At 41.6% G+C, this 9,736-nt stretch overlaps 1 protein-coding gene across 10 annotated transcripts in view; it reads left to right on the top strand.

Moving 5' to 3' along the window:
• Window positions 1-290: 290 nt before the first annotated feature.
• Window positions 291-9,736, top strand: part of LOC110491860 (glucocorticoid modulatory element-binding protein 2) — a 33,298-nt gene continuing 23,852 nt past the window's right edge. For 2 of the 10 annotated variants that reach the window (XM_090202599.1, XM_021565681.3), the window contains exon 1: window positions 615-726. The gene's annotated coding sequence lies outside the window, so the exon portion shown is untranslated. Of the gene's footprint in view, window positions 727-9,736 lie in introns of all 10 variants that reach the window. The other 8 variants (XM_021565677.3, XM_090202596.1, XM_021565676.3 and 5 more) reach the window with 7 other exon arrangements.

Genomic DNA, 9,736 nt, shown 5'->3' with positions numbered 1-9,736 from the left:
ACTTTATTTATATACATTCAAAAGTTATACTTTAAATGCAAATGTTTAATAGCATTATTTTTCATAACAAACAAATGCATTTTTAAATACATTGTGGTTAACGTAGAGTATGATTTCATTTAATAATTTAATTATAATTGTTTTAACACCAATCCTAGTCAAACTATCGCAAACTGTTTGATTTGAAAAAATACTAAACATATTTTTTTTAAAGAGCCGTTTGGGAGCCAAAAGAGCAGGCTGTTTTTGGAGAGCTGAGCCAAATGAGCCTGCTCACTGAAAACATCCGGAATGTCCATCACTACGGTGAAGTGCACGTGTGCAATAACTCAATTTGCTCGTCCACTTCTTGTAAACAACGCCATTTTTGTTTTCTTTGGCAAAGGGTCACGTATACAGAACATAATGCACTTTGTTCGTAACATATTTTAGATTTGGGAACAAAAACATTTATTCAGATCGGACTTTTCTTCAATAAGAAAATCAGCAGAACGTTCGTCAGCCCAGTTCAATCTCGCGCCATCTTCTCCAACTGCCGGACACTGGGCTTCCTCTCCTTACCATATTTGGTGGTGAGTGGAACCGTCAACCGGATGCTTCAGCTTTATACATTCGGTGAAACATCTGGCTCACGTAACCATCCACTGCGCATAACCTACGCTCGTGAACTTTGAGCAACGTTAGCGTTATTCTTGACCACTATAACGGCAGCCATTTCCGAAAAAGGTAAGACGAGCAAGTTTTACAGTACTATAAAACAGGCATATGTGTGCCTCTGTTGTTAGCAAGCAACTGCTCCTCACGACGCAGCAGAACGTAAACACTGGACGCTTCGGTCGGGCCGTCGTAACGTGCTACGTTATTTCATCCCCACGGCGTAGATCGCTGGCTTTGGCTCGCTGTGCGTTCACTGTGAAGCTCAGCTTAAAATGAAATGTCAGTGTATGGATCCGCTAATTTAGTGAACTATCCAGCTAGTGCGCCATAGCCATAGTACAACAAGTATCTCTATGCCTTGTTTGGGCCTGGCTTGACATGCTAAATTTAGCCACCCAACTAGCTTCTTATACCATGAATAATGTTGTAGCTACAGCACAAAAACTGCAACGAGAAGAACTAACGTTATATGTAACATCTAGTTAGTTCAATAGCGTTGATTCCAAATGTCTTAGTTTGTTGGTCAGGCCCTCTACATAATATTCATCCCTAACTACTTAGTAGGCATGTGCATATTTCCCTTTCAAGACGATTCTGGCTCAGCCAATTCATCCCAAAGGTGTTTCATCAAATGTTATTTGTCACACTTACATTGTTAGCAGATGGTAATGCGAGTGTAGCGAAATGCTTGTGTTTCTAGTTACGACAGTGCAGTAATATCTAACAAGTTATCCAACAATTCCCCAACAACTACCTAATACACAAATACAAAGGGGTGAATGAGAATATGTACATATATGGATGAACGATGGCCGTATAAAATACAGTATATACATATGAGTAATGTAAGATATGTAAACATTATTTAAAGTGTCATTGTTTCAAGTGACTAGTGACCCGTTTATTAAATGATTGCTGTTTAGCAGTCTGATGGCCTTAAGATATAAGCTGTTTTTCAGTCTCTCGGTCCCAGCTTTGATGCACCTGTACTGACCTCGCCTTCTGGGTGATAGCGGGGTGAACAGGCAGTGGCTTGGGTGATTGTTGTCCTTGATGATCCTTTTGGCCTTCCTGTGACGTTGGGTGCTGTAGGTGTCATGGAGGGCAGTTAGTTTGCCTCCGGTGACGCATTGTGGTTGAGGTCAGGGCTCAGTGCAATCCAGTCAAGTTCTTCCACACCGATCTCGACCAACCATTTCTCTATGGATCTTGCTATGTCCACGAGGGCATTGTCTTGCTGAAATAGGAAAGGGCCTCCCCCAAAAAGTTGGAAGCACAGAATTGTATAGAATGTCATTGTATGCTGTAGTGTTAAGTGACATCCTATGACAGTGCCACGTTGATAGTCACTGAGCTCTTCAGTATGGGCCATTCTACTGCCAATGTTTGTCTATGGAGATAGCATGGCTGTGTTTTTTTTGTTTTGTTTTTTACACCTGTCAGCAATGGGTGTGGCTGAAATAGCCAAATCTGCTAATTTGAAGCGGTGTCCACATACTTTTGTGTGTGTGTCTGTAACAGTATAACTTTAAACCGTCCCCTCGCACATACCCGGGCGTGAACCAGGGACCCTCTGCACACATCAACAACAGTCACCCTCGAAGCATCGTTACCCATCGCTCCACAAAAGCCGCGGCCCTTGCAGAGCAAGGGGAACTACTACTTCAAGGTCTCAGAGCAAGTGACGTCACCGATTGAAACGCTATTTAGCGTGCACCGCTAACTAAGCTAGCCGTTTCACATCCGTTACATGATTACAGTACATTCAGATAGTATTCACACCCCTTCCCTTTTTCCACATTTTTTTTACGTTACAGCCGTACGTGTTGACCGGACTGCACAGGTTGAGTGTGCGAGCGTAGTAAAAAATGTACACAAACATGTCATGCAATCATTGCACACACACTGCGTGCGAGCGTCTGCATAGTCAGGTGCTAAAATAGAACTTGGCAAGTCCTGCCTCTCCCATCTCCTCATTGACATGTGGGTTTTTAGGAGTATATACCATCTCCTCGTTGGTTTTTAGGAGCATATACCCACATGGGTGAATGAAAGATGAACTGAGGTCCACACTCCAGTCGGTAGTGGTAATGCAGCTTAAAGTTGGTTGCAAACCGCCATTTAAAGTCAGAAGCCTGAAGGAGGAGAGATTACTAGAAACTTAAAAGGGTAAAAGTTATCTGTGGATTAATTGTCAGAATAGAGGACCTTGTGCATTTCAGGTAAAATAACAACCCAATGTTTATATCCCAGGACAAATTAGCTAGCAACAGCAAGCTATCTATCTAAATTGCCATAAATGTTTAATGCTTTTTGACCTGTCCCAAAATGTTTATAGTTGGTTCAGAGTTTGTTTTGATATTTCAAACTGCTTGTCCTGATTGCGTCTGGTGTGGGGGGACAAAATCAACATGCGCACGATGGCAGACGTCTGGCGTGCGGTCTGGTCAGTTTTTTTCGAAAACAGATTTAAATAAAATGGCCTTATCAATATACACACACTACCCCATAATAAAAGTTATTTAGGACATTTTTGCAAATGAATTAAATCTAAAAAATGAATACCTTATTTACAGAAGTATTCAGGCCCATTGATGATCCTTGAGATAGTTCTACAACTTGATTGGAGTCCACCTGTGGTAAATTCAATTGATTGGACATGATTTAGAAAGGCACACCTGTCTATATAAGGTCCCCCAGTTGACATTGCATGTCAGAGCAAAAACCGGTCAAAGGAGTTGCCCGTAGAGCTCAGAGATAGAATTGTGTCGAGGCACAGATCTGGAGAAGGGTACCAAAAAATGTCTGCAACATTGAAGATCCTCAAGAACACAGTGGCCTCCATCAGAAGTTTGGAACCACCAAGACTTCCTAGAGCTGGCCGCCTGGGCAAACTGAGCAATCTGGGGAGAAGGGCCTTGGTCAGGGAGGTGACCAAGAACCCGATGGTCACTCTGACAGCTCTCCAGACAGCGCTCCACGCCGTGGAGAATGTTCTGCTGCCTGCAACATCCTCCAGCATGACCGGTTTGGCGGTGGGTCAGTCATGGTGTGGGGTGGCATTTCTTTGGGGGGCCGCACAGCCCTCCATGTGCTCGCCAGAGGTAGCCTGACTGCCATTAGGTACCGAGATGAGATCCTCAGACCTCTTGTGAGACCATATGCTGGTGCGGTTGGCCCTGGGTTCCTCCTAATGCAAGACAATGCTAGACCTCATGTGGCTGGAGTGTGTCAGCAGTTCCCGCAAGAGGAAGGCATTGATGCTATGGACTGGCCCGCCCGTTCCCCAGACCTGAATCCAATTGAGCACATTTGGGACATCATGTCTCGCTCCATCCACCAATGCCATTTTGCATCACAGACTGTCCAGGAGTTGGTCCATCAGGAGCATGCCCAGGCGATGTAGGGAGGTCATACAGGCACGTGGAGGCCACACACACTACTGAGCCTCATTTTGGCTTGTTTTAAGGACATTACATCAAAGTTGGATCAGCCTGTAGTGTGGTTTTCCACTTTAATTTTGAGTGTGACTCCAAATCCAGACCTCCATGGGTTGATACATTTGATTTCCATTGAAAAATTGTGTGATTTTTGTTGTCAGCACATTCAACTATGTAAAGAAAAAAATATTTAATAAGAATATTTCATTCATTCAGATCTAGGATGTGTTATTTTAGTGTTCCCTTTATTTTTTTGAGCAGTGTGTATATATATACCAGTCAAGTTTGGACACCTACTTATTCAAGGGTTTTTCTTTTATGTTTTACTATTTTCTCCATTGTAGAATAATAGTGAAGACATCAACTATGAAATAACACATTGAATCATGTAGTAACCAAAAAAGTGTTAAACAAATTAAAATGTATTTTTATATTTGAGATTCTTCAAAGTAGCCACCCTTTGCCTTGACTGCTTTGCACACTCTTGGCATTCTCTCAACCAGCTTCATGAGGTGTCACCTGGAATGCATTTCAATGAACAGGTGTGCCTCGTTAATTTGTGGGATTTCTTTCTTTAATGCGTTTTGAGCCAATCAGTTGTGTTGTGACAAGGTAGGGGTGGTTTACAGAAGATAGACCAATTTGGTAAAAGACAAAGTCCATATTAGGGCAATAACAGTTCACATAAGCAAAGAGAAGCAACATTACTTTAAGACATGGTCAGTCAATCCGGAAAATTCCAAGAACTTTGAAAGTTTCTACAAGTGCAGTTGCAAAAACCATCAAGCGATATGATAACTGTTACCAGCGTCAGAAATTGGCAATTAACTGCACCTTAGATTGTATTTCAAATTAATTCTTCAGAGTACAAGTAACAGACATCAATATCAACTGTTCAGAGGAGACTGTGTGAATCAGGCCATCATGGTTGAATTGCTGTAAAGAAACCACTACTGAAGGACACCAATAATAAGAAGAGACTTGCTTGGGCCAAGAAACACGCGCAATGGACTTTAGACCGGTGGAAATGTGTCCTTTTGGTCTGAGTCATATTTCTTTCTTCCAAAAGCTGTTTCTTTGTGAGATGCAGAGTAGGTGAATCGATGATCTCCGCATGTGTGGTTGCCACCGTGAAGCATGGAGGAGGTGGTGTGATGGTGTGGGGGTACTTTGCTGGTGACACTGTCATTGATTTATTTCGAATTCGAGGCACAACCAGCATGGCAACCACAGCATTCTGCAGCAAAATGTCATCCCATCTGGTTTGCGCTTAGTCCCACTAACATTTGTTTTTCAACAATGATAGTGGAATGCTTTTCCAACAGTCTTGAAGGAGTTCCCACATGCTGAACACTTGGCTGTTTTTCCTTCACTCTGTGGTCCAACTCCATCTCAAACCATCTCAATTGCGTTGAGATCTGGAGATTGTGGAGGCCAGATAATCTGATGCAGTACTCATTACTCTCCGTCTTGGTCAAATAGAATGTACAATGTAGAAAATAGTAAAAAAAAAAAAAACACTTGAATGAGTAGGTGAGTCAACTTTTGGCTGGTACTGTACATATTTGGGGAAACTAAACGCAAGCATGCAGGTTAAATACAAAAACATTCTACAGGTGAGTGACTGAATTAGTGGATTCAGAATAAGTAATTATTTCTGTTTGACTGTGATCCTGGCCCAGTTGACATGCCAGTAAGTCAAATCAAACAGCTGATTGAGCTGTCATGTGACCGAATGCATTCATGGGTCACTACAGAGGAGTTTTGGTTCCTGCCACAAAGGGAATACCCCGCCGTTTTGAACTGTCATCCAACTCAGAATTCCAACCCGGGAACTCGGGCCTCTTTCTAGAGCTCTGACTTTCCAACCTGAAGATCAGATGTCATGATTTGGCCTCGTAATTTTCAGAGTGCCCAGTTGTCTTGAAAGGACTCGGTGCTCTCGTCTGCATTTAAAAACAAATATCAATCCAGGTTGAATGTGACGGCAGCGATGAGCTGCGCACTGTCAGCCAGGCCCCCTAACTTTGAGAATCTCCGATGCGACATGCATCCAGCACAGCCGTCTCATTAGTGGTGGTGAGTTATGATGCATTATGTCAGACTAAACTGTTAAAAGAAACATACTATTAGGATGTTTATCAAATTGACTGTCATAGCCACACATTTAAAAGTATGTGATGGTGAGTTAAGAGACATACTGTTAGGATGTTTTTCAATTGACTGCCATGGCCCCAAATAAAGTAAATATTGGATCTTAAATAATGGTTGGGGACGTGAGAATGTTCAGATATCAAAATTGTTTTTATGTTTTTGAATAATATAAGTTTTAACTACGCTTTGAGTAGTGCGTGACTCTAGGGTGGCAAGACATACATTCTAGGTGATTTCAATGGGTCTTTCTCCATTCTGATTCTTTAAATAACTTTCAGCATTTATCAATTTCTTCGTTTCCTATACTTTATTTTATTTTTGTATTTGTTTATTGTTGAATTTTACCCCTTTTTCTCCCCAATTACGTGGCATCCAATTGTTTTTAGTAGCTACTATCTTGTCTCATCGCTACAACTCCCGTACGGGCTCAGGAGAGACGAAGGTTGAAAGTCATGCGTCCTCCGATACACAAACCAACCAAGCCGCATTGCTTCTTAACCTCTAGCGTCGAGCAATCCTGTATCCGGGAGCGTAATCATAGCCTCAAGCTCATTAGCATAACGCAACGTTAACTATTCATGATAATCGCAAATGAAATGAAATAAATATATTGGCTCACAAGCTTCGCCTTTTGTTAACAACACTGTCATCTCAGATTTTCAAAATATGCTTTTCAACCATAGCTACACAAGCATTTGTGTAAGAGTATTGATAGCTAGCATAGCATTAAGCCTAGCATTCAGCAGGCAACATTTTCAAGAAAAGCATTCAAATAAAATAATTTACCTTTGAAGAACTTCGGATGTTTTCAATGAGGAGACTCTCAGTTAGATAGCAAATGTTCAGTTTTTCCAAAAATATTATTTGTGTAGGAGAAATCGCTCCGTTTTGTTCATCACGTTTGGCTAAGAAAAAAAAGAAAAAATTCAGTCATTACAACGCCAAACTTTTTTCCAAATTAACTCCATAATATCGACAGAAACATGGCAAACGTTGTTTAGAATCAACCCTCAAGGTGTTTTTCACATATCTATTCGATGATAAATCATTCGTGGCAGTTTGGTTTCTCCTCTGAACCAAATGGAAAAATGCACGCAGCTGGAGATTACGCAATAATTTCGACAGAGGACACCAAGCGGGCACCTGGTAAATGTAGTCTCTTATGGTCAATCTTCCAATGATATGCCTACAAATACGTCACAATGCTGCAGACACCTTGGGGAAACGACAGAAAGTGTAGGCTCATTCCTGGCGCATTCACAGCCATATAAGGAGACATTGGAACACAGCGCATTCAAAATCTGGGGCACTTCCTGTATGAAATTTCATCTTGGTTTCGCCTGTAGCATTAGTTCTGTGGCACTCACAGACAATATCTTTGCAGTTTTGGAAATGTCAGTGTTTTCTTTCCAAAGCTGTCAATTATATGCATAGTCGAGCATCTTTTCGTGACAAGATATCTTGTTTTAAAACGGGAACGTTTTTTTATCCAAAAATTAAAAGAGCGCCCCCTATATCGAAGAAGTTAACACAGCGCGCATCCAACCCAGAAGCCAGTCGCACCAATGTGTCGGAGGAAATCCCGTGCACCTGGCAACCTTGGTTGCCCTGCGCCCGGCATGCCACAGGAGTCGCTGGTGCGCGATGAGACAAGGACATCCCTACCGGCCAAGCCCTCCCTAACCCGGGCGACGTTAGGCCAATTGTGCGTCGCCCCACGGACCTCCCGGTCGCGGCCGATCATGACAGAGCCTGGGCGCGAACCCAGAGTCTCTGATGGCACAGCTGGCGCTGCAGTACAGCGCCCTTAACCACTGTGCCACCCGGGAGGCCCTATACTTTTTTTTGAAGTCATTTCCACACTGCCACACAGGGCTGTACAATATGATCAAATAATCTAGGCCTTATTTTTAACCATAATGTTGTGATTGTGTTCACTTGGGTGGACTGTTGGAATCATGGAAATAGAATGATTATTCTAATTCTGTAGTATAATAGTGGGCACTTTGAATACAGTGCCAGGTAGGAGTTATTGTGACAGGGTAGGAAACAAAGTGTTGACAAGTGTTTCCTAGAGGACCTATAATCTTTGGCTACATTGGATTGTTTCTCTTAGCTACTTCATGTAGCTAACATATTCTTGCTTTGCCTATTCTTTTGATTTAGAAGATACTGTTGCACATAAAACATGCAGTGGTAGGTCTATACCATCACTGAAATAGCCTTAGGCTGTATAGCTATTTACGTTTGCTCTGATTTAGTAAATTTATTAGCTAGCTAGTGATTAGCATTAGCGGCTAGCGAGATTTAGGGCCAACATAAGAAAATACGTGCTGCAGAGACTGAACACAAGGAGGAACAACAAATGCGTTCCTTGAGTGACGAAGCGGGGATAGTTCTGTGTGAAAAGCGGCATATAGCGAGAGCGGAGAGGGTTGACTCAAGTAGCGAAGTCAACTATAAAAATGGACACATTCATCACATTTAAAAAATAAAACATTCAAATACCATTTTATAAAAGGTCAAGTAAAATCCTAAACTGGTCCGTGCATCAGTATTGGTTTATGGTATACGGCCCAGGCCTATTGTGGGCCAAACGTTTTTGGGAACCTCTGATGTAGACACCTGAGCTGAGCCACTAATTAATTAGCAATTTTTTGCAGATTCAGTGTTTTTGAGCTAGCAATGTGTCAATATTTATCTTCAAAAATGAGCTTTGACGTAGCCAATGAATATACACAGAACAAACATTTTGCGTTTATAATTTAAAGTTTTGGTCCCATATTTAATGAGCTGAAATAACAGATCCCAAAAATTTTCCATATGCAGAAAAAGCTTATTTCTCTAATTTTGTGCAGAAATGTAAATCCTGTTAGTGAGCATTTCTTCACCTGAGAGCTCTAAAATGTGCAATTTTGTTACACAGTGCTGCAGATGTCTCAAGTTTTGTGCAAGTGTGCAATTGGCATGCTTACTGCAGGAAGGTCCAGAGCTGTTGCCAGAATTGACTGTTCATTTCTCTACCATAAGCTGCCTCCAATGTCATTTTAGAGAATTTGGCAGTATGTCCAACTGGCCTCCGAACCGCAGATCAGGTGTATGGCGTTGTGTGGGCGAGCGGTTTGCTGATGTCAACGTTGTAAACAGTGCTCCATTGACGGTTTGGTTATGGTATGGGAAGTCATAAGCTACGGACAATCAACACAATTGTATTCTATTGATGGCAATTTTGAATGCACAGAAAGATACCGTGACGAGTTCCTGAGGCCCGTTTATTTATATATTTTTTTAATAATAATTTTAAAGTATCTGTATTCCCAGTCACGTGAAAACCGTAGATTAGGGCCTAATTAATTTATTTCAGTTAACTGATTTCCTTATATGAACTGTAACTCAGTAAAATCTTTGAAATTGTTGCACTTTTATATTTTGTGTGTGTAGCACAACTTTCGATTTCATCCAGTCTCAAAATCAAATGGTTTAGA

The sequence above is a fragment of the Oncorhynchus mykiss genome, chromosome 16 (assembly GCF_057628025.1).
Source record: "Oncorhynchus mykiss isolate SJ-2025 chromosome 16, ASM5762802v1, whole genome shotgun sequence".
Taxonomy (NCBI): domain Eukaryota; kingdom Metazoa; phylum Chordata; class Actinopteri; order Salmoniformes; family Salmonidae; genus Oncorhynchus; species Oncorhynchus mykiss.
This window is presented reverse-complemented; position numbering and strand designations above follow the sequence as displayed.